Source organism: Schistocerca serialis, chromosome 4 (genome assembly GCF_023864345.2).
Source record: "Schistocerca serialis cubense isolate TAMUIC-IGC-003099 chromosome 4, iqSchSeri2.2, whole genome shotgun sequence".
Classification (NCBI taxonomy): domain Eukaryota; kingdom Metazoa; phylum Arthropoda; class Insecta; order Orthoptera; family Acrididae; genus Schistocerca; species Schistocerca serialis.
In genome coordinates, this window is record NC_064641.1 from 24226308 (window position 1) to 24251255 (window position 24948).

A 24948-nucleotide genomic window follows, 5' to 3' on the forward strand; every position below is an offset into this window, starting at 1 on the left:
GCACACACGACGTAGAATGAAACTGCCAGGTGGGACCTGCCGAGGGAAAGGGCAGAGAGGGTGGAAAAGGAGGGGAGAGCAAGGGGCACCAGGGGAGAGGGCGGGATGAGGAGAGTAGGGGTGTCAGCAGGTACTCTAAGAGGCAGGAGACTGGTGGGGCAGGAGATGAAGAGGGAAGACAGGGCAGGAGGGAGTGCAGAGACACTGAAAGGAGACACAAGAGAGGGAGGGGGAGTAGGAGGGGGAAGCCGCTCAGGAGAAGGGAGGGGGAGGAGAGGGAGCTCTGAGTAGGAGGCAGGAAGATGGGGTTAGAGTTGGTAGGAAGGGTAGATGTCAGGGCGAAGCTCATCATCCGGGAGGGGTAGACGGTGGAAGTTGTGTTGGGAAAGGAGATGGTGTGGAGATGGAGAGAGGGTGGGACACAATGGTAAAGGTGCAGCAACCAGTTGGGGGTGGAGAGGAAGGGAGACACCAGGGGGTGAGGGGGATCAAGGCGGTGGACAATATACAGGGTGTGGATGAGTTCACGGAAAAGGAGTTGAGGGAAGGTCATAGAGGATGCACGTGCGGGATGGAAGGTGGACGCGGAAGGTGAGGTGGAGTGCATGGCGTTGGAGGATATCGAGGGCCTTATAGAACCTGGGAGGGGCAGAAATTCAAGCAACGCTGTTATAAGAAAGGACGGGGCGGATCAAGGATTTGTAGGTGTGAAGGATGGTGGAAGAATGCAGACCCCACGTCCCGCCAGACAGGAGTTTCAGGAGGCGGAGTCTGTTGTGAGCTTTGTGTTGGATGGTAAGGAGATGCGGAGTCCAGGTGAGGTGGTGGTCGAGTGTGAGGCCAAGGTGTTTGAGGGTAGGAGTGAGGTGGATAGGACGGCCATAAATGGTGAGGTAGAAACCATGGAGGCGGAAGGAGCGGGTGGTGTGCGGCCTATGATGATCGCCCGGGTCTTGCAGGGGAGACTCGCCTCCCCCGCTCGTATTATTTATCGCGTTCATTTCGTCGGGTAGACTCGCGATATTTTTATCGACTCGCCAGTTTTCGACACTGCACGCGTGTGTGCGGCAGCGGCGCTGCTGCGCTAATAGGCGCGGCGGTGGCGCTTTAATTGCTTTAGGAGCCGCGTTCGCGAGGCGGAGTAGCGCGGCCGGGCAGTAGTTGCGGCGCGTTCCGCGGGCGGCGCTGGCAGCGGCGCGTGTTGTTGGCGGGAAGCGGGCGGCGGCTGGCTGCCGCCAGTGTACGCCCGCTCTGCAGGCCGCGACGCCCGTGCTCCGCCGCGGCCCAGTTGCGACCCCTCTCTCTCTGCCCGCTCTCCGTGCCGTGCCTTACTCTCACGGCCGACGGGCCCCGTCACCGATCGACCGGCTCGCAGCGCCGCTCCGCGCACGCCGAACTCACTCTCTCTCGAAACGCGCCTCGCGCCAAACAACTGAAGAGCGCCGCTAGCCGTCGCCGAAGCAACCGCGTCGCGGGGCAACCGGCTGGAAAAACGTACCGTGCGACGCCCCCGTATGACGCTCTCCTTCGAATGATGGAAACAATGGCAAGGTAAGTGCGTCCACAATCCGCTAATACCTTTGCATACCATCCGAATACCGTGGAATGGTTACAAGAGCTGTTTTCCCTCAAGCGACGCAGTAGCTAGGTGGAGGACATACATAAATACGGAATCATCTCTCATCGATTCTCTTTCGCTCTAACTGCTTTTCTTTCACTCCAGAGAACAGAGAGGGCTCCTTGCGTTCGTTCCCATTACAGAGTCACTGTTCTTTTCAGCCCAATTACCAGGCGACCAGGTATTCGGGACAGGGGGATCTCCAACGTGACGCGATTTTCGCCATTTTGCAGCCGTTCGAGATACGTTACACAGAGAAAGACAAATTTCTTATTGAACTTAGTCAGCAGCGCGATTCGCGAATCTCTGTGCCATATCGAAAAACAAAAATTTAGCTATATGAGAATATACAGCCTACAGTTGCAGGTTAACTTGCAGTTAACCTGCAACTGTAGGCTGTATATTCTCATATAAACAATATCAGTTGCTGTAGCTGCTAAAAAATGTTAAAAATTTAGCTTCTGCTTGTCCGACTCCCACCAACCGCTCATCGTGTCTGTCTGCGTTTCGAGGTGACTTGCTCCCCTCCCCTCCGCTGCACTTCTCGCTTTCCACCTCCTCCTGCCCCCCCCCCTCTCTCCCCTAGCTTTCGCCGCTTCTTTTACTTCCCCCACCGTGATTTTCCTCCCCCGTCTTAGTCACTTTCTTAGTCTTCCACTCTCCCATCTCCATTCCTCTATCCTCCCAGTGTTCGCAGTGTGTTTTTGTCCACGGCTATCGCACAGTGCTTTCTTGGCCAGTCCCGTATAGAGTGTGATAGTGCCCAAACCTCCCCCATCTGAATTTTTTTGCTATGGTGATTGATCTGTAGAGTAGACCGAAGTACAGCTTAGGTTGCAAGGTCATTATCTGGTTGTGACTCTGCGAGGCCAACGGGAGTGTAGTGCCAAATAAAGGTTGCGGCAAACGAACTGATACGTAGCGCAGTGTAATGTTTACATTCGCGCAATATTCAATGCACTTTAGTATATCTAACGTGTTTGTCAAAAGTGAAACAAGATAAATTCGCAAAACGGACATTACATAATGCGCACTTCTCCGATGAGTATTTTGAGGCATATTTCGTACATATATCGTACATAAGCTACGAATAATGAAGGTGGACGGGGTGGGGAAATCCATTACGTAACTTTTACCCGGTTCTCGACTGTAGACAGTTGTTCAAAACTCCTCCCTAGAGGACAGTGTAAGATCCAAAGAGTTTATGACCTTGGGAACATAAAAGTACCAGTTTCTGGTTATTTCCTTTTTTTTTTTTTTTTTTTTTTTTTTTTGTTCCATACATAATTGATTCCTTGCGAAAGTGAAAGCTTAGCAGTCTACTGATGGTGTAGTTTCTTTTTCCGTGAACTGTTTGTGAAAGATGTGCTTTCTTTTCGTCCTTTTTTTTGTCATGAATCTGTGACTGGCACCGTGTATCTTTCTCATTTGCGAAAGGGCCATGGTGGGAGTGGAGGATGAGACAAGGGGGTGGAAGGGAACAGGTGGTTGGCGACATACCGTCTGCCCTGAGCGGGAGAGTCCACTGCCGCCTATCCTCGGAGGACGGCCGCTATGGCGGAAGCGACGCTCGGCGAATACTGGGTCGATATTCTGACGAAAAACGCTGCTAGTGTCGCGTGAGGCCGGCGTCTGCACGCGACGCCGTTGTTTTGTGTTCTACCACGCACACTGTTACCTTCCCCTCCCTCCCTGCCTCCTAGCCCTAACTCTTTTTTTACACCGCTGCATCGATGCAACAACAGACTGAACTACGCGCTATAACGGTAGCATGCACTTGCTGCTAGGCAATGACATAGCAGGCTGAGCACCGCCTATGCCGACAAAGTTTCGGAGATTGTTCAGGGATATTTTCTGAGCATATTCTTTTTCCGTGAACTGTTCGAGAAAGACGTGCTTTCTTTTCGTTGATTTTTTTGTCATGAATCTGTGACTAGCACCGTGAATCATTTTCATTTGCGAAAGGGCCATGGTGAATTTGGAGGATGCATGGTCCCCGGTGACTCTTTACAAAGTAATCGTATTTCGTTCGATTCCGCACTCCCATTTCTCTTCCTATTGCACAGAAAGTATCTGATGAACACTGAAATTCTCTACAGTGTGCACTGTGTGTTCTGTTTGGAAGCAAACTTTTTTCATTCAGCCACGGTACATTCTGTTGACAATAGGAATGCCCACTTTACTCTCCGCCCTCGAGCTGTTATGCCGTACTGCTCGGTTTCTGCCTCGTGTCTGTTTTCCAGCAATCACTTTGTTTACGCGGTGCTCTGAGAACCGAATTTCGTAAACCGATTTCCTGATTCCGCTGATGTTTGATCCCGTAAACACTGCAATATCAATTCTGAAAATGCGACTGTGGCTGCCGGATTTCACTACTGCGAACAATATTCCCTCCCACGTAAACGAACAACCGTTCTAGAAACGTGCTTAGTTTGTTAGGTTACGTTGTGTTTCTAAGAATGTCCGCCTAATCTGGGCGCTGTGACTTTTTGTACTGTGCAATGGCCGCAATTTTAGACTAAGCATGAAAGTTAGGTACCTCCGATATTTAGTGGAAGAAAACAGCCAGGGTGTTAACCAAGTCACAAACCAGAAAGGCTGATTTCTAGAGGTCATTTGCGTGAAATAACTGACGATCGGAAAACTATTTGCCCAGTCTAGCAAAACTGCTTCAGACCTTAACATGTAAACACGACAGCGAAAAACGGTTTCCGAAATTCGGCTTTTGTCTTCCGGAAGTTGTCTTGTTTAAACGTAGAAAGTATTACTTGTACGTTAATAGTGCAGTTTTGCAAGTCATATTGCTGTATAGGTTCACTCAGTGCTAAGGGCCATAGATTTTGTGATCTTTCCAGCCAAATATAGATAACAAAATGTCATTGCTCCCCTCCTATGCCCGCATGTTGATATTATACATTTCTGTCAACTACACTGAAGAAAGCGCTTTTAATACGTTGATTTGGGTCGAGGATTGCTTCAAATCAGAGTACGAACAAAAAGAACTCATTGCTGTTGTATGCTGTATTTGTTCACTGTACGACGTCTGGAGGTAAACATTGTTGTATGGAGAAACACAATAAAAGAACTTCTTTAGAAGACGGTAGACCTAGTCTTTGTATTCTTGTATTACATTTAGAGCACTATGGCCGACAGACTGCTATTTTTTTTACAGAATGTAGCTGTAGTTTGCTCCAAACCACACTGCTCTATAAACAGCGCCTTTCATCAATAGTAAATGCTTTACTCTGGCTGCGCAATAGAATTTTCAATGTTGCTGAATTTTCAGCAGTTATGGGCCTTGAAATGATACGTCTCTCGTACTGTGTATGATGAAGTAATCAGGTTTACAATGAGACTATACTCGCCGTTCTGGTTTATAAGTAAATTTTCCAACACGAGACAGTGGACTCCCGGTAGTCATTGCTGTCGGCTAATGCAGAGTTGCCAAGTTGGACTCCCGGAGGTTACGTCGAATTATACTGCTGCATGTTTTGAAATGGGGTCCACTCAGACTTGTGATTCGAATTAACAGCAGACTGAATAAATAAGAGAGGATTTGACACTCCCTCATCTAAGTGATGTCAAACTGCAAAGCTCACACACATTTCGGACAACATCACTTATTGATTTAGATTGATGAAAAAATTCGGCCGGCCTGAGTGGCCGAGCGTTTCTAGGCGCTACAGGCATGGATGCTTAGGGCATGGATGTGTGTGATGTCCTTAGGTTAGTTAGGTTTAAGTAGTTCTAAGTTCTAGGGGACTGATGACCTATGAAGTTAAGTCCCATAGTGCTCATAGCCATTTGAACCATTTTTTTTTTTTTTGAAAAAATTCATCCTATAAGTCATAGCGCATGATTTCAGTGATTTTGAAGGCAAAGCTGGTAAGCAGCATTCGTCCGTGTAGGGAAAAGGCAACGAGAGGTAAGCTACAAGAGAGAGAAATGCTAGAGAAATTCTTCCGGCAAACTGGTTTCCTGGCGTTGTTCAAATAAGCAGAAAATGAAGTCGAGGTAGCAAGCAGTACCTGGAATGAAACTACCGAACAACGTGGCACAGTGGTTGAGAACTGAAATCTCATTAGAGAGGAGAGCCGTTTAAATATCCGTGAGTCCATCCGAGGTTTCTCTGATTTCTCTGAACCACTTAAAGCTAATGTTGCAGCGGTTCGTTTGAAACAGCCATGTCCAACTGAAGAGTGGAAATGGAAAGCATTCTAAGTGCCACCTCTCATATTTTCCAGGAAAATCAAAAAACAATTTATCTTCTTTTGTACGTATCTTATTATCACACAGAACATTGAAAATATTATGATAGTACGGTATTATGCTGTCAACCTAATCGCTGCGAAAAATAATGCAATAAATAAGAGAATAAATAACTTATTAGGAATTTACTAAGTCCCATATCAGGAAACTGACTGCTTATCAGTGCCAATAAAAAATTTTGGTTTAAAGTGTTATGAACGTAGAAACACTACTGTTTGTGATAACACAAGTACAGAAATACAACAGTAATATTTTTACTAATAGAACTGAAGTTAGCAAAAACCATTTCACATTTCTTTTAAATTGTTTACAAGAGGAAATAATTAAATTCAAGGAAAAATTATATTTTCTCGTATTTTTTACGCAACTCCATTCTTGGGATCAGATGTTGCAAAGCTTGCAGTAAAAGTCCCGGCGTTGTTGAGGAGGAAATGGTAACATCAACAGGTATTTCCGTTCTGCAACTGATAAGAATAGCTAGTCTTTCAGATGAGGTGCGGCATGACATACATCTACCATGGTCTTTCCTTTTTCGAATACATTGACATTTCCATTCTTCTGTTTGAGTTAGAAATTTTATATAGCTGTTTGAGATGGATGGGTACTAGGTACTTTGATTATACTGCATTTCGAGATTTTACACGCCTACATAGACAAGTGTTTCAGTAGAATCTTCAAAATCAAAGAGATCGTTTGTATCATTGGAAGTACTGGTTCATAGCCTTAGCTGATTCTACAATTTTGTGTAAATCTTGCAGAAGAAAGACCTTTCTTATTATTCTTCATCTCTCTACGATTGCAAAACCTCTTTCGCAGCGCAAGAACCTGTGCCCACTCATCAAGAACTTGTCCATTACCTCTTCAAGCCATCCCACGCTAAATAGACATGACCTTGTTGCATGGCATTGGAACCCCATTGAGAAGCACTACTTGGTGCACGAACATGGAGCATCTAGTAATGGATGTTTGAAACATTTTCACTGTGATTTGTCACGTAAACAAAATTTAGGGATATGTAACAAAGTATCGAGAACACAATAGCACTGAGGAGGCGTTTTGCGAACGAATGGCACTTAGAAATTTTCCATTTCCATTCTTCAATTGCTTGTCTGTCTCTAATCCAATAGCAGCAATAAAGCAAGCTGATACTCCTCCTGCAACATGCCTGCCATGCAGGATGGGCTACTCATCAGGGGCTTGAAAATAACTTATTTGCCCCTGACATATAGACTACTATACAAAGCAGGTAGCTAGAGCAGGCCATTCTACTCCCAAAACAACACACCTACCCTCCAGGTCAGCCTATATGTCTGGGCCCAGCAAAACGTTTCTTGACCCTGATAGCCGGCCGAAGTGGCCGTGCGGTTAAAGGCGCTGCAGTCTGGAACCGCAAGACCGCTACGGTCGCAGGTTCGAATCCTGCCTCGGGCATGGATGTTTGTGATGTCCTTAGGTTAGTTAGGTTTAACTAGTTCTAAGTTCTAGGGGACTAATGACCTCAGCAGTTGAGTCCCATAGTGCTCAGAGCCATTTGAACCATTTTTTTGGCCCTGATATTTAAGCTGACCTGCAAAGCAAATTGAGTTGTAAGGCTGATAGTTACCACTCAACAGGCCTGTTTTGCAGGGCAGCCTATGCACCAGGGGCTGAAAAAACATGTTTTTGCCCACATATCCACTCCAATTGGAGTTGGGAGATCATGAACCCCACAGTGCTGGTACTCACATTGGAGGATAGTTCCCTCAGTCAAGGGGCTATATGTTATACAAGATATTTGCTTAGAGTTGCTAAAAAGTTCTTTATTTTACTCTGCAGTCAGTTATGGTTTTATATTGAAGCTACATTCTTGTGGAAACAGACAACATAAATACATGATGTGGTGAATACTGAAGTACTTAACAAAACAGGAATGTAAAAGTTTTGGCATGAAATATGACTTACACTGTGCTGTGGTGAAGCAACATCAAATGATTACTAAAGTAAAAGTCGGGTAGATTCAAGAGTGATGTGCCCAATAAAATCAGAGAAAAAAAGACATGCCATGATTATAGAAAACAATTATAAAAAATATGGAGAAACCAATAATGATGTTCGTAATGTGTTCCACAAATAACAAACAAAGTAGAAAGTAAGAATCTTAGATCTGCCTGCAACCAAAGTTAGAAGGGACTGGCCGAAATGTTTGGCTGTGCTGTTGTTGAATCATTGTTCCTGATATCGGCCTGAACTGATAGAAAAAGTAAAGGAGGAAGCAAGAATCCGGCCACAGTGTTCTCGAGGTAGCTTCACTGCCTCGTAAAGTGAAGACCTGAGTTACGATTCTGCATCGGACTTTGTAATGGGTTCGACTTCGAACTTCATCTGGTGTAAAGAGTACTAATGGAAATATAATGTAGATCTGAAGACGGCAAAAATACACTGGCGTGTTGGCTATGTGGTCCAGTAGTTAAATACAATTATTTTAAAGAAATAAAAATAAATTTACGGGAAATAAGTGAAGGCCAGTTAGGGAATAACGTCGTGTAGTCACTAGACGCTAAAGTAATTTAATGAAACCATCGGGTACCTAAATAGGAATAGGCCAGTTCGTTGTTTGGCTCACTCCTAAGAATAAGTAACCAGTGTCTTAACATAAGTACTATGCTGTCGGTTTGAGCTCCCCCACTGCTACGCCACAGTAATTGAAGGCACTGAGCTTATTCCAAACGTTCACAGTCGCTCTTACGACTTTCCTATCAAGAATCGACTGTTTCATGTGTAGCAGATGTAGAGTAGATGTCGTGTGACTAGGACCCGCCATCGGGTAGACCGTTCGCCAGGTGCAAGTCTTTCGTTTGACGCCACTTCGGCGACTTTCACGTCGATGGGGATGAAATGATGATGATTAGGTCAACACAGCACCCAGTCTCTGGCGGAGAAAATCTCCGACCCAGCCGGGAATCGAACCCGGGCCCTTAGGATTGACATTCTGTCACGCTGACCACTCAGCTACCGGGGGCGGACTGTAGCAGAGATTAGGACACGTGACAATTGCCGGGTTGCGACTTGTTTCGGAATCCACGTTAAACTGGAAGTCGCTCTATAAATATGTAGAAATTCATATCAGAGGGGTGAGAATGGATACATGCCATATCCAGCAGCATGATGCTTAATGACATCAGACCAGCCTTCGGCTTGAGGGCAGTTTTCTTCTCCTCCTCCTCCTCCTCCTCCAGCCGGCCGCGGTGGTCTCGCGGTTCTAGGCGCTACAAAAATGGCTCTGAGCACTATGGGACTCAACTGCTGAGGTCATTAGTCCCCTAGAACTTAGAACTAGTTAAACCTAACTAAGCTAAGGACATCACAAACATCCATGCCCGAGGCAGGATTCGAACCTGCGACCGTAGCGGTCTTGCCGTTCCAGACTGCAGCGCCTTTAACCGCACGGCCACTTCGGCCGGCAAGGCGCTACAGTCTGGTACCGTGCGACTGCTACGGTCGCAGGTTCGAATCCTGCTTCGGGCATGGATGTGTGTGATGTCCTTAGGTTAGTTAGGTTTAAGTAGTTCTAAGTTCTAGGGGACTGATGACCACAGTTGTTAAGTCCCATAGTGCTCAGAGCCATTTGAACCATTTTTCCTCCTCCTCCTTTCTCTTCTACTCTTCCTACTCGACTTCTTCTGTCTTTACACCCTCATTGGACCACTTCAGTCATTTGCTAGTCATCTTCTTCAATAAGTTTCCTTTCCCAATTGCCCATTACCTTTTCATTCGTTCTGATCTTTTTTGTCGTTCCTCATTTGTAATATCTTTTTATTGTATGTCATTTGTCTATTGTGATTTAAATGAGGACAGCTGCACTACCTTTTAATTTGGCTTTGCATGGGTACAAACAGTGTTTTCGTCAGCCTGATTTTCTACAGTTTTTTAAATCTCTTGAATCTCTAATGACATCGACGTCGGTGGGTCGTTACTTTGTCGAATCCTCCCTGTCACCCGTCCTATTCTCTTTTGTTCCTTGCATGACATTTCGTGAGAATATCGCGGTGGATTCCTTCAGCACGGCATCTTCATTTTAGTTGCATTCTTCTCGAACTGAAATGCTTACGCGTGCTCTCTCTGGTGACCTAATAAACTCACAATAAACATCAGCGACTGTGGCTTTTAGAGATAAATTTCAGAGCGAGGTTTCAGTGTCCCACTGACCCAAAGACCATTACGGGTTGTCTCTAGTGGACGTGGAGAAAGTAGTCATGACCGCGTATTGAAAGAATCCTCCCGCGCCACGCCAGAGGGAAAACCTGGAAAACTTAGCTCGCGATGGCCAGGCTGTTTTTCCACTAATTAATGTCAGATCCGGGGCATTCGGTCAATCCTCTTCTTTGTATCGGCTTCACGTACACAGTGAATTTGCTAAATTATATCTGCAGGAAACGATTACTGAGAGGATAAGGAGGAAAAAAGATCATATGGGAATACGGCTGAATATGCCTTCCAATGGAGGTACACGCACTAGAAGATGGAGATAAAAGCTCCTTGCCATTGTAGATTTCCCTTCCTGAAAGCGTACTTGAGAACAGCCATTTTTGTACAGGCAAGTGGGAATGTGCTGTATGTACTGGTACTTTAGTGGTACGGTGGCAGCGAACCATCAACATCGATTCAACTTCAATGTGTTGTCGGAGTAGATGTTCTCGAGATACCTCCGCACGGGGCTGCGGAAGTGAACTGCAGCCCCATAATGTACCACTCACATTACCCTTCGTCCCAAGAGAGGCATCTACACACTCCGGAATCCACCGAACGGTGCGTGGCGGAGGGTACCCTGTACCACTATTAGTCATTTCCTTTCCTGTTCCACTTGCAGATGGAGGGAGGGAAAAACGACAATCTATGTGCCTCTGCATGAGCACCAATTTTTGGTATCTTCGTGGTCCTTCCGCCAAATGTATGTTGGCGACAGTAGAATCGTTTGGTAGTCAGCTTCAAATGCCGGTTCTCTAAATTTTCTCAATAGTGTTTCTCCAAAAGAACGTTGCCTTCCCTCCAGGTATTCCCGTTTGAGTTCTCGAAGCATCTCCGTAACACTTGCGTGTTGTTCGGACTTAACCGGTAACAAATTAGCAGCCCGCGTCTGAACTGGGTTACTTCGATGTCTTCCTTCAAATCCTATCTGGTACGGATCCCAAACACTCGAACAGTACTCAACAATAGGTCGCACCAGCGTCCTACATGCGGTCACATTTACAGGTGAACCACTCTTTTCTAAAATTCTCCTAGTAAACGGAACTCGACCATTCATCTTCCCTAACCACAGTTCCACCTCATATAGCTTTGCAACATTACGCACAGACATTTAAACGACTTGACTCTGTGAAGCGGGACACTAGTAATACAGTATGGGAATGTTACAGGTTTGTTCTTGCTATTCATCCGCATAAACTTAAACTTTTCCACATTTAGAGCTAGCTGTCTAAGTAGTCTTGTACCTTCCTACAGTCGCCCATCTTCGACACCTTACCATACCACAGACTCACCAGCAAACAACCACAGATGCTGCCCACTCTGTCCGCCAAATCATTTATTTATAAGAACAACAGCGGTCCTATCTCACTTTCCTGGGGCGCTCCTGACGATGACTTTGTCTGTGATGAACACTCGTCGTCGAGGACAAAATACTAGGTTCTGTTACTTAAGAACTCTTCGAGTCCTCACATATCTGTGAACTTATTCCACGTGCTCGTGCCTTCGTTCACAGCCTGCAATGGGCAGCGTGTCAAACGCTATCCGGAAATCTAGAAGTATGGGACTTGTCTGTTGCCCTTCATCCATAGTTCACAGTGTATCATGTGAGAAAAGGGCAAGCTGGGTTTCGCACGAGCGATTCTTCCTCTTTCAGTAGGGGCGAGAGGCTCACCCGCAGCACGTACAGACACACTACGTGATTAAAAGTATCCGGACGCCTGGCTGAAAATGGCTTAAAAGATCGTGGCGCCCTCCATCGGTAATGCTCGAATACAATATGGTCTTTGCCCACCCTTAGCCTTGTTGACAGCTTCCACTCTCGCAGGCATACGTTCAGTCAGGTGCTGGAATATTTCTTGGGGAATGGTAGCCCATTATTCACAGTGCTGCACTCAGGAGAGGTATCGATGTCGGTCTGTGAGGCCTGGCACGAGGTCGGCGTTCCAAAACATTCCAGAGGTGTTCTATAGGATCCAGGTCAGGACAATGTGCAAGCCAGTCCTTCACAGGGATGTTACTGTCGTGTAACCACTTCGCCACAGGCCGTGCATTATGAACAGGTGCTGGATCGTGTTGAAAGATGCAGTCTCCATCCCCAAATTGCTCTTCAACAGTGGGAAGCAAGCAGGTGCTTAAAAAATCAATGTAGGCCTGTGCTGTGACAGTGCCACGCAAAACAAGGGGTGCAAGCCCCCTCGATGAAAAACACGACCACACCATAACACCACCGCCTCAGAATTTTATTGTTGGCACTACACACGCCACGTTGTGTACCGCGATTCGTAACTCCACACATCGTTTTTCCATCGTTCAATCGCCCAATGTTTACGATCCTTACACCAAGCGAGGCGTCGTTTGGCATTTACCGGCGTGATGTGTGGCTTATGAGCAGCTGCTCTACCGTGAAATGAAAGTTTTCTCACCTCCCGCCTGACTGTCATAGTACTTGCAGTGGATCCTGATGCAATTTGGAATTCCTATGTGATGGCCTGAATAGCTGTCTGCCTATTACACGTTACGACCCTCTTCAACAATCGGCGGTCTCTGTCGGTCAACAGACGAGGTCGGCCTGTACGCTTTTGTGCTGTACGTGCCCCTTCACGTTTCCGCTTCACTATCACATCTGAAACTGTAGACCTAGGGATGTTTAGGAGTGTGGAAATCTCGCGTACAGACGTATGACACAAGTGACACCCAATCACCTGACCACGTTCGAAGTCCTCAAGTTCTGTGGAGCGCCCCATTCTGCTCTCTCACGATGTCTAATGACTACTGAGGTCGCTGATATGGACTACCTGGCTGTAGATGGCAGCACAATGCACCTAATATAAAAACGTATGTTTTCGGGTGTGTCCGGATACTTTTGATCACATAGTGTATGCTTCGCCGGTGACGTGTTGTGGAAAGATGACGGGTCCCACGAGGCAGCCACACATTGAGGCTCAACTGGTGCTGATAGTTCGCTGCCCGTATAACACTAGTACGGGCAGAACATAACCAATTGCCTGGTGCGTCCCTTTGTGTGCTTTCAATCACTAAAACCTATATTTTCAAAGATCTTTTATTTCCACCTTCAAATGTTTGTACGTCCCTTGGAACACATTTCCGGTCATAAATCCATATGATTTTGTTTTGCCTAGTATCCTCTGTGATATTTCCCTTCACTTTGTCTCCATTTAGCAAAATCTCCCTTTATATGACACCATACTACGGCATGATCAACTAATTCTAGACTCCTGGAGCTTAAGATGTAAACTAAAGGAAACATAATCATTACGCAGTCTGTAAGAACACTGCAGATACACTTTCGTTTTATTCTGTTCGTAAACCAACTTCGCCACTATATTTTCCTATAATGTTTACCGCATGAGAAGTCCCTACTGTCATACATTCAAAAGAGGGCGAAGAGGGGGAGGGAGACTGCAGTGACAAACTGAAATCTACCTTTGACCATAAAGTATTCTTTGCAATAACTTGTACAAATTTCAAGGCAATATACATTTCAGTGTGACTTACGCAAAAACCCACGGTAATCTTTATGGCGCTGATCTAATAATCCCGCCCAACATCCCACGCTTTACCGCCTCTTACTAGGTGCCTTGGACAGAGTCGTTTGGAATACATTGTGTAGGTTTGTGTAGTTACGTCTTTCATTTTCATCCAAATTAGTTTTAGCAGTTAGAAAGCTTCTCGAGAATGTAGTTGAGCCATATTTCGCTATTTCATCTCGATTGAAAACATCGTCAAGGTGTGTATATATATAATCTTACACACACACACACACACACACACACACACACACACACTGTAGACAATCGTATGGCGAATTATTCGGATAATAAGTCAGTCAGAGGCTATCAATTAACAGTAATAGTGAATTAGTAGACTTTGGCACTTTAACTATACCGAAGTGTGAAAGTACAAGATGTTGCTTCAGATGTTTATTTCGTAGTTGTTAAAATGTTCGTCTCTCGATATGGTAATCAACTAAAAACGTTATTTATCCAGTGTCCATTAGGAGTTTGTAAGGGGAATTTATAAATTCCCTGCATACCACCATTCATTCCGCCGTAAGTCAGTAGGGGTCTGTAGGAGTTGGTATTTCCCTAGCGTTGTTGGAAATTTCAGTAACCTTCTGATTCCCATTTCAAACATAGATATAACTTTTCATTCACTAAGACGAGTGTACACTATTAACTAGAAAATACTTGCCTGATGTTCTGTAAAATATTATTTGTGTCACGTATCGGCTTTTGGCGTCTTAGACCATCGACAGCAGAAACTAAATACTGCAACCATAGATAAAATAACGTGCAACTTTCACAGATATTGCTTATAGCCACAGATATTACTAATAGAGAATCTGCTTAGCCCGCCATGTTGTAACAAGCCAAAAAAAAAAAAGGAAAAAAAGATCCAGTGGTCTGTACACGACAAAGAATTTTGTACCAATTTATGGCTGTGGTCTTTATATCGATATGCGATGAATAAGCTGAAGTGCGGGAAGCTGCTAAAAGTATTTCGTTTTGCGTTCTCAAGACATTTCGTGGCGGCCATGTCGTAATTAGGCAAGAAACGGAGTATGAGCAATTTTGACCGGGAAAGCAGTTCGGTGCCCAGATAGTATAGAGATCGCTGCAGAAGATACATAAAATGAGGTAAGAAGTTCTGAATGGTGGGCTCCATGTGGTTCCCAGTTGCGCAGCGACCGTAAACCATAAAATTACATAATAAGCAGCAACCAGTCGCAAAATCATGTTTTCTTTATTTACTTTTGCAAATCGATTTCAACTGATTAACAGCCATCATCGGTGTTTCCAACGGATATGTGCCCGTAGTAGTAGTAGTAGTAGTAGTAGTAATAGTTGTTGTTGTTGTTACTCAGGGCACATATTCGTTGAAAGCACCGATGATGGCTGTTAATCAGTTGAAATCGATTTGCAAAAGTAAATAAAGAAAACATGATTTTGCGACTGGTTGCTGCTTATTTGGTAATTTGAGGTAAGAATTGTTTACGAAGGAAAGTATTTCATTTCATATGAAGCAGAGATAACTGAAGTTATAAAAAAAAAATGACATGCTTGTCGACAATTTAAATATCATAGCAAAAAAAAGTTACTTTTGTAACAACGGAAGCCGGAAGTCGGTTCGCGATAAATGAATAATATAGTCTGCAAACGCCAGGAAAGTGTTATTTGTTTAGTATTGTTGTCCACAGACAGAAAATTTAGTTAATGTGTATGCACGCTTAAGCTCTCTCTTTCTACGCTACTCGGTTAATTGGAGATTATCCTCCTACGAAAACTGCGCGCGCACTCGCAGGACTCCGACAGCGCGCGCGCTCTCCCTCGATAGCTCCCGGAACTTCGCTGCCGCAGATAGTTCCGCGACCCCTCCACAGATGGCGGCACGCGGCCGTCGCCAATCGCGCAAGTACGTCACAATGGCAACCGACGGTCGCCGCTGCAATTAACAATGCTGCCGCGTGCACTTCTGCCGGCCGATCTCGAGCGTCGAATGCCGTACGTCGCGCGCAGTGAATTGCGATGCAGGGAGCTCTAAGTGCGTAGCGATCGGCGCGAGGGAGTCGGTAGGCGGTTGGCGCACCTGGGAGGAGCGAGCGAGCGGCCCGGCGACCCGGGAGTCGCACCTCGGCGAGCGGTGGGCCTGACACGGCCAGCCTCAGGCAGCAGCCAGTGCCCGCCCGTGCCTCCACACGCGCTCCTTCGCCCGACAAAACAATGCGCCGGTGGTGCGTGTAAATACGCGCAGCGGCTATTCGGGGAGCAGCGGAGTGCTGGCAGGCAGGGCTCCCAGCCGCCTGTCATGTGTCAGCGACCCTGAAGCCGCCGCCGCCGACGACGACTCTTGTTTATATCGATCACGTGGTGTTGTCATTCTGACGCGGTGCATCTGAGTGAGTACCCCTCAAGAAAACGGCTATACATTCTGCATGCAACACGTGTGTCTACACACAACTAACTTACTGTAAGAACGTGGCGTGCTGTCGTAATTTACGTACCCGTCTTTAAATTTCTCTAACAAATTTTTTACTTTTTGTGAAAGGTACATTGCTATCTGAAGATAAACAGTATAAAGTAGACCCGCAATTTCTCAGTTGACGAATTTTCCTGGATAAAGGAATGTACATTGGTTGTCAGAAAAATACAAAGCACTTAGGTGCCTCTGATGAAGCATGAAATACCCTAAAACCTTCATTAAAGCCTTCAGTCAGATCTCCGAAAGCTGTTGCAAGATGATTATTATAAATATTATTACTATTATTAACATTATTACCACCATAATTCGTAGTTTTATGTGAAACACTAAAATCCACTACTTTTTTTTACTGAATATTTATTAGTCAGTTGCCGGTGTTTCACACTCTCCCACCTCTCTTCCAACACTGTGATTTTGCTGTTATTTTTTTACCCTGCCTGCCACTGACGGTTCTGCACAATGAGCAGTCACCAAACAAAATGTAACATAAACTGACAGTAGCTATGGTTCATTCGTGATGCACCGACAAAAAAGTCAGAGACTTCCTTTTTGTTTTATTGAATCGTGAGGCTTCATATGTAAACACGCGAGATCGCTGCAAATGCATTGGTTTATACCAACTCTTTTACTGAATAAACAGCAGTTGTTATTGACTGTTTTAATCTGTTGCATTTGGAATTATAATGTTTGACTTTTCACTGCTCCATGCACCTAAAGGAATGCTGCTAAAAATCCCTCACGAAATCTATATAGTTTCGTATTGGAGAGGTAGGAACCACAAATATAAACTGACCATGAGCCACAACTTTTCTTCGCTACCATAGTACGTTACCCTGCGTTTCGTCCTAAGATTTGGGTATAATTCAGTCACTAAATGCAAACTGCACTCCATGTTCCACTTAAGTGTTAATCATGAGCTGGGCGTATACATTCTGTAATTTAGTGCGTTATGTTTCCTTTTGCAAATTTTCTGTTCCGTAATTTTAGAGAAAACGGAAATTTTTAACGCCAATAGCTATCGGAAGAGCTACACTGGAAGATATTGCTGTTATTTCGATTACGTAACTTTTCCCTGTTACGCACAAAACTCTCCCTGAGACACTGGCCACCGACAGGCTGCAATTGTGTGTGTGTGTGTGTGTGTGTGTGTGTGTGTGTATGTATGATCGTGCGTGCGTGTGCGATCGGATTTTAGATCTAAATATTTCAGTTATTGATTAAAACTACTGAAACTTTTAGCTTCCGCCGTAACAAATGCCTCCCCAAAAGCAACATTTATAACTCCAGCAGCCGGCCGTGGTGGCCGAGCGGTTCTAGGCGCTTCAGTCCGGAACCGTGAGACTGCTACGGTCGCAGGTTCGAATCCTGCCTCGGGCATGGATGTGTGTGATGTCCCTAGGTTAGTTAGGTTTAAGTAGTTCTAAGTTCTAGGGAACTGATGACCTCAGATGTTAAGTCCCATAGTGCTCAGAGCCATTTGAACCATTTTATAACTCCAGCTTTTCATTAATTGATGGTTTCAGTGTTTAGAGGTTCTGTTTTTGGAGTGACTCTGTACGTCTTATCGTACGAATCAGTAAACGAATCTTACTTCCGAACATTTGTTGGTCTCTCTCTCTCTCTCTCTCTCTCTCTCTCTCTCTCTCTCTCTCTCTCTCTTTTTCAAAATATACGGGGTATCGCTCCTAAGAGTCGTTAGGTACAACACACGTTTCATGCGTTGTGTCAACGGGAAAAGTCAGTTTGTCTCCGGTGCCGAACATGATTTTCAAAGTGAAATTTTACATGACCATTCGATAGCATCGTCCCAAAGAAGTCCATGTGTTAATAAGGACAGTAAAATATGAATAATAACCAGTATACCAGCAATGATGATGTTGATGTTTGGTTTGTCGGGGACTCAACTGCGCGGTCATTAGCGCCCGTACAAATCCCCAACCTTTGCTCAGTCCAATATCGTCACTTTTATGAGTGATGATGAAATAACACAAACACCCAGTCATCTCGAGGCGGATGAAAATCCCTGACCCCGCCGGGAATCGAACCCGGTACCCCAGCAGTGACGGCACCGTTCAGGGACGCGCTAACTGGTACCGCCATGAAGCAGCGCTGCCCACTCGCTGCTAGAGTACTCGTTATTCATCGTGTTTTACTGTTCCTGTTAATAAATATCGAAAAAACGAATGTCGGCTAGACTAGACTACTTTGGGACTGCTCTATCGAATGGGCACTTAAAATTCCGCTTTGAAAATTGTAGTGTCACCGCCAGACACCACACTTGCTAGGTAGTAGCCTTTAAATCGGCCGCGGTCCGTTAGTATACGTCGGACCCGCGTGTCGCCACTGTCAGTGATTGCAGACCGAGCGCCGCCACACGGCAGGTCTAGAGAGACGTCCTAGTACTCGCCCCAGTTGTACAACCGACATTCCTAGTGATGGTTCACTGACAAATTACGCTCTCATTTGCCGAGACGATAGTTAGCATAGCCTTCAGCTACGTCATTTGCTACAACCTAGCAAGGCGCCATTATCAATTGCTATTTATCTTGTGATGCATGTACCGTCAGACCAATGTTCACGAATTATGGATTAAAGTTAATTATTCCAACGGATACGTACTATTTTTGCTAGTCTCATATCCCTGACCTGTTCCAGACCTCACGCCAGCCTGCGTGAGCTTAAACGGGTGCCTTTCGGCTTCCTCTCATAGTGACTTGGCTGTCTTGCCAAGTCACAACAAAAATAATTTGTTTGTAACGGGAAACAAACCCCAGGTTTCTGTGGATGCTGGGCGTCGCATAAAAGATGTGTTGAGTGGTCTTTATTTGGGCTAGAATGAAATTTTCACTCTACAGCGGAGTGTGCGCTGATATGAAACTTCCTGGCAGATTAAAACTGTGTGCCGGACCGAGATTCGAAGTCGGGACCTTTGCCTTTCGCGGGCAAGTGCTCTACCAACTGAGCTACCCGAGCACGACTCACGCCCCTTCCTCACAGCTTTACTTCTGCCAGTTTTGATCTGCCAGGATGTTTCATATCAGCGCACACTCCGCTGTAGAGTGAAAATTTCATTCTAGAAACATCCCCCAGGCTGTGGCTATGCAATGTCTCTGCAATACCCTTTCTTCCAGGAGTGCTAGTTCTGCGAGGTTCGCAGATCTTCTGTGAAGTTTGGAAGGTAGGAGACGAGGTACTGGCAGAAGTGAAGCTGTGTGGACGGGGCGTGAGTCATACTTGGTTAGCTCAGTTGGTGGAGCTCTTACCCACAAAAGGCAAAGGTCCTGAGTTCGAGTCTCGGTCGGGCACGCAGTTTTAATCTGCCAGGAAGTTTCATTTGGGCTGATGCCAGCTATACATTGCAAACACTAAACTGTAGGTTTCTGTCGAAACACCAGACAAAATGCGCCTGTCGCCTCTTACAAGAGCCGGCCTCTGTGGCCGAGCGGTTCTAGGCGCTTCAGTCCGGAACCGCGCTGCTGCTGCTACGGTCACAGGTTCGAATCCTGCCTCGGGCATGGATGTGTGTGATGTCCTTAGGTTAATTAGGTTTAAGTAGTTCTAAGTCTAGAGGACTAATGACCTCAGATGTTAAGTCCCATATTGGTTTGAACCATTTGAACCTCTTTCAAGAGACAGCATATATGGCGAACTGCTGGGATTGAACCAGTGCTCGTTTGAAGCCTGCTACTAGCGAAACACAAGCTTTTAATCTGTTGCCGCATTCACCTATAGCGATGTGGCGTACTGATCAAGATACCAGATTGCGGGGTTCAAATCTCCACCTGTTCATTCACACGCCATTTTCTCCACTTTCCCGAAGAGGAGTAAAGCACATACTGGGATAGTTCCTTCACTATCATTTCCATTCCTAGGTTTGGCTCTGTCTGTAACGATTTTGTTGTCTACGGAACAATCAGCCTTAACTTTCCTGACTTCTTGTTGTGTTCACACTCTGACATTAACAAATGATGACTGATTTCTCAAATTATGCACCACTCATGTACCCTAGGACTCTTATCGGCATCGTTTTTATTCCTTAGAGGATCACACCTCTAGTGTCGCATCTTGACTCTGCTCATCAACGGGAGCGTAGTATCTCATACAGTAGTTAATATAAAATCAGCAACTCGAGTAAGCAAGAACTTTCTTTACCTAAGCTGAATAAACAAACGTTCCACTCATACACCGTCGGCCCAGAATGTTCAGAGGCCGAATTTATGTCTGTCGTATAAGCGACGTCAGCTCATTCAGCTGCAGTGAGAGATTGAAGTAACAACTGTAAACAACTACTGTGCATTCTACCAGTACGCTGTGAGCAGGCAGTGTTAAGTAGTGGACATACGGCAACAGTGTCTCGAGATTGTCGTGTTGCGAGTCGCACTGGACGGACGTCACTAAAACAAATATTCAAGACATTCTCCAGAATGTTTTAAAGAAGAGAATAGTGTGTGCGAAGTTTGTCTCGCACAGCTTGACTGCCGAACAAAACCAGTTGCGTTGACGCCCGCCTCGACTTCATTGACGTGAACACGACAACAGTTCTTTTCTGGAAAAAAAAAAATCATCATAGGTGACGAGAGTTGGTGTTATCAATAAAAACTTACCACGAAACGACAAAGTACAGAAACTCACACATCCGACATTCAAGTCAATGTGGCGCTTGAGTAGAACAACATCCCAAAGGAGCACTTTTCTGAGCGTTTCACATGGTTGTATGAACTTTCTGTACGTTTTAATCAATCGGAGCAACAACACTATATAGGACACCTGAAGCATCGAAACCATCATCTTAACTTTGGTGTATGTTTTGTTAACCCAGTGTCGAAACTTTTTGGGCTGACAGGATACGCTGTGCCATCATTTCAGGGACTGTGACTGGGGGGGGGGGGGGGGGGGGGGAAACTAAAGTCGGAGATTCTCGCCGCCCCCTCCGCTCACCACCACTAAATCATTGCACAAAACTCGCTCTGTGAACGGGTATACAGGCCCTTATGTGGAAGCTTACGATCAGCACCTTCCATAGATTTTTTTTCTCCAATTCAGCTGCACGGGATGAACAAGACAGGACGTAAGTACTGAATACAAGCAGGTTTATACACCCTTTCCCCCCCCCCCCCCCTTTTGTCCACGTTCTGTCTAATCACTGAAATACTGCATCGGTATCCAAGGTACAGGGGATAAGTGAAATACGCTCAGACTTCAAGAAGAATGTTATAAAGCTTATCCCAAAGAAGGCAGATGCTGACAAGTTGTGAATATTACCGAACCATTAGTTTAATGTGTCACAGATACAAAATACTGACGAGAAATATTTGCAGAAAAATGTACGAACGCATATAAGCCTACTTTGGAGCAGGTAAGTTCGGGTTCAGGAGAAATGAAGGAACACGGGAGGCAATACGGACACTAGCACCTGCTTTAGAAGATAGGCTGAAGAAAGAGAAACGTACGTTTACAGCTTTTGTGGATTTAGAGAAGCTTTTGACAATTTGACTACCATCTCCGAAATTCTAAAGGTTAATGGGATCAAATACAGGGACCGGAAAGTTATCAACGACATATACAGAAACCAGACTGCCATTACAAGAGTAGGACGTGAAAGGAACTGAGACAGGGATTTAGCCCACACCGAATGTTGTTCAGTATGTGCATTGAACAAGCAGTAAAGGAAACTAAGGATGAATCTGGCCAGCGTAATTTTCTCGAAGATCAAATAAAAACTTCGCGTTTTCCGCATGACATTGTAATTCTCTGAGACGATAGAGCACTTGCAAGAGCCGTTTAACGGAATGGATGGTAAAACTTTGTGGCAGATTGAAACTGTGTGCTGGACCAAGACTCGAACCCAGGACCGTGGCTTTTCACGGGCAAGTGCTTTACAAACTGAACTACCCGAACACGAATCACGACTTCGGTTTTAATCTGCCAGGAAGTTCCACATCAGAGCACACTTTGCTGCAGAGTGAAAATTCATTCTGGAAACAATCCCCCAGGCTGTGGCTAAACCATGTCACCGCCATGTGCTTTCTTCCAATGGTGCTGGTCCCGCAAGTTTCGGAGGAGAACGTGTTTGAAGCTTGGAGGGCAGGAGATGAGGAGATGGCGGAAGTAAAGCTGTGAGGACGAGTCGTGAGTCGTGGTCTCCTAGCTCAGCTGCCGGCACGTATCTCGGAGCGTTCGATCAGAGGGTTAGTCGCCCTCTGTAAAAAAAATAAGAAAAAAATAAAAAAAAACTAAGTTGATCAACGACGAACTTGAATGGGAGTCATGGGACGCCCGCCCCGAACAAGTGGAACGAAAACAATAACGAAGAAAATGAGGTTAAAAAAAGTTGCAAGAACACTTCCTCCCCAAAGGCGAAGGTCCCGAGTTCGAACCCCAGTCAAGCACACAGTTACAATCTGCCAGGAAGTTTCATAGCGGCGCACACTCCGCTGACGAGTAAAAGCTCGTTCTGGTAATTGATAGTGCCTTCAAAAGAGGTTACAGGACGAACAGCTACAAATGTAAAACAAAGCTAATGAAATGTAGTAGAATTAAATCAGCCGATACTGAGGGATTCAGATTAGGAAATGACACTAGAAGTAGACGATTTTTCTTATTTTTGTAGCAAAATAACTGATAACAGCATAAGTGGAGACGATGTGAAATGTAGATTGGCAATAGCAAGAAAACATTTCTGAAAAAAAAATTGTGAACGTCTAATATAAACTGAAGTCTTAGGAAATCGCTTTTTTTAAGATATTTGTCTGGAGTGCGGACTTGTACGGAAGGGAAACCCGGTTCATTTGCTTCTGAGCGGCCGCACGGAGTGGCCGCTTGGTTTGAGGCGCCATGTCACGGAGTGGGAGACCCCTCCCGCCGGAGGTTCGAGTCCTCCCTCGGGCGTGTGTGTGTGTGTGTGTGTGTGTGTGTGTGTGTGTGTGTGTGTGTGTGTGTTTTGTTCTTAGCATAAGTCAGTTTAAGTAGTGTGCAAGTGTAGGGACCGATGACCTCAGCAGTTTGGTCCCCTAAGAATTCACACACACGTTTCTGGGCGGGCTCTACAGTCTCGATAAATTTTTAGGAGGTCGTTACTCTGCTGAGTCGTGTTTAAAATTAATATGGTCTGAACATCTTGTTTCTTGCAATTGTAACAACAGATGTAAGTCCATCACCCCCGTCTCGTCAAGAAATCACGTGCATGGGTATTCGTGCTTAACACGGTTGTAAGCTCGTCTTGTAATGCACAGCTACAAATCAGAGCCCTGTTCATGTGTCCGATACCAGTAATGCAGAACACAACAGTGAAAAATACAGACCTTTTCAATAATGTTCATCTTGAAGCGTGGATGATAAACACTCCAGAGAAGGAGAACAGAAGCTCTCTAAATCTAGTGCTACCGAAGAATGCTGAAGACTAGATGGATAGATCGGGTAACTAACGAGGAGGTACTGAATCTAAATTACGAAAAAATAGATTTGTGGCACAATTTGAAGTAAAAGAAGGGATAGGACACGTCCTGAACGTAAAGTACCGTTCAGTTTTGTAATGGGGGAAGTTTGGCTGCAAATACTGTGCAGGGGAGACCGAGGTTTGAACACAGTGACCAGTTTGAAGATAGTGCCCTCCGCCATACACCGTTGGGTGGCTTGCGGAGTATAAATGTAGATGTAGGTTCAGATGGACGAAGTTTTCACTACTTACGCAAAAGTGAAGATGCTTGCACAGGATAGACTAATCTAGATAACTGCAGCAGACCAATCTTTGAACTGAAGGTGGTGGCAACAACAGCAGCAACATCGTACTGTGAACTTTGGTGGTCCTATACTCTTCCCTGGATCCCACTTGAATACTCCATCAATTTGTGATGAGCATTCTCCGCCCACTGTACGCACTATGTTCGACTAGTTGGTTCAAATTACTGTAAGCACTATGGGACTTAACATCTGAGGTCATCAGTCCCCTAGAACTTAGAACTACTTAAACCAAACTAACCTAAGGACATCACACACATCCATGCCCGAGGCAGGATGCGAACCTGCGACCGTAGCAGCAGCGCGGTTCCGAACTGTAGCGCCTAGAACTGCTCGGTCACAACGGCCAGCTGTTCGACTAGTTCTCTGTTGTGGTATGAAGGAACGAGGGCGCCAGTCGGCTGGGTTTGTTTTGGACTGGGTGGTGCGGTGTAGAGCACAACGCGCAACAGAGTGGGTGCAGCAGAAAGAGCAGCGGCGGCACGACCACGACCAAAACGACCGCCGACCGCCGACCGAGGTTGCATTCTTGGCGTGCAGTTCTCCGTGACGCCCGGCGACTCCTACCCCAGCGTGACTTGCCTCCTCTGCTTTTCTGCCAAAGGGTCAGACCACAGAAACACATCAACGTCCCTACGAGTGTTACCCCTGCAAACGTACTACCCGACCACGATATTATTGCACTTGGCCTCCTCACGATATTTCACGAGAACACGCTGCATCACTTGATAGAACAGTGTCTAACATTCTGCGTGGTGTCTGTTTGTTCTATGTCGTGTCTCCCTACCACTTTCGCGCAACGACGCTCTGAGCGTGTTTTTTAGGGAACTGACTAGTTTGAAGCTGGGACCTGTTGCTGGCAAGGAGACGCCAGACCACACATGACATGTAGAGTTCAGAAGAGTTCAGTGAGACTAGCAATGATATAATAAAATACTTAATGATTTCAGCGTCAGCTCCACTGCACTCCCTGTAAAAGAATCTTAATACTAACTAAATTTAGTGGAAGGGATTCAAGGCTTTCCTATTTTTAGTTAGCTGGTAAAATAACGTCGAAAAAGCAGTTAAGTTTACCATTGGAATTTTTATTCTGCTCACAA

The 24948-nt window shown here is 45.5% G+C and overlaps 1 protein-coding gene across 1 annotated transcript in view; it reads left to right on the plus strand.

The window, feature by feature from the left end:
* Positions 1–1255: 1255 nt before the first annotated feature.
* LOC126475356 (proton channel OtopLc) overlaps positions 1256–24948 on the plus strand; it is a 763792-nt gene continuing 740099 nt past the window's right edge. The window contains exon 1 of the mRNA XM_050103169.1: positions 1256–1551. The gene's annotated coding sequence lies outside the window, so the exon portion shown is untranslated. The remainder of the gene's footprint in view (positions 1552–24948) is intronic.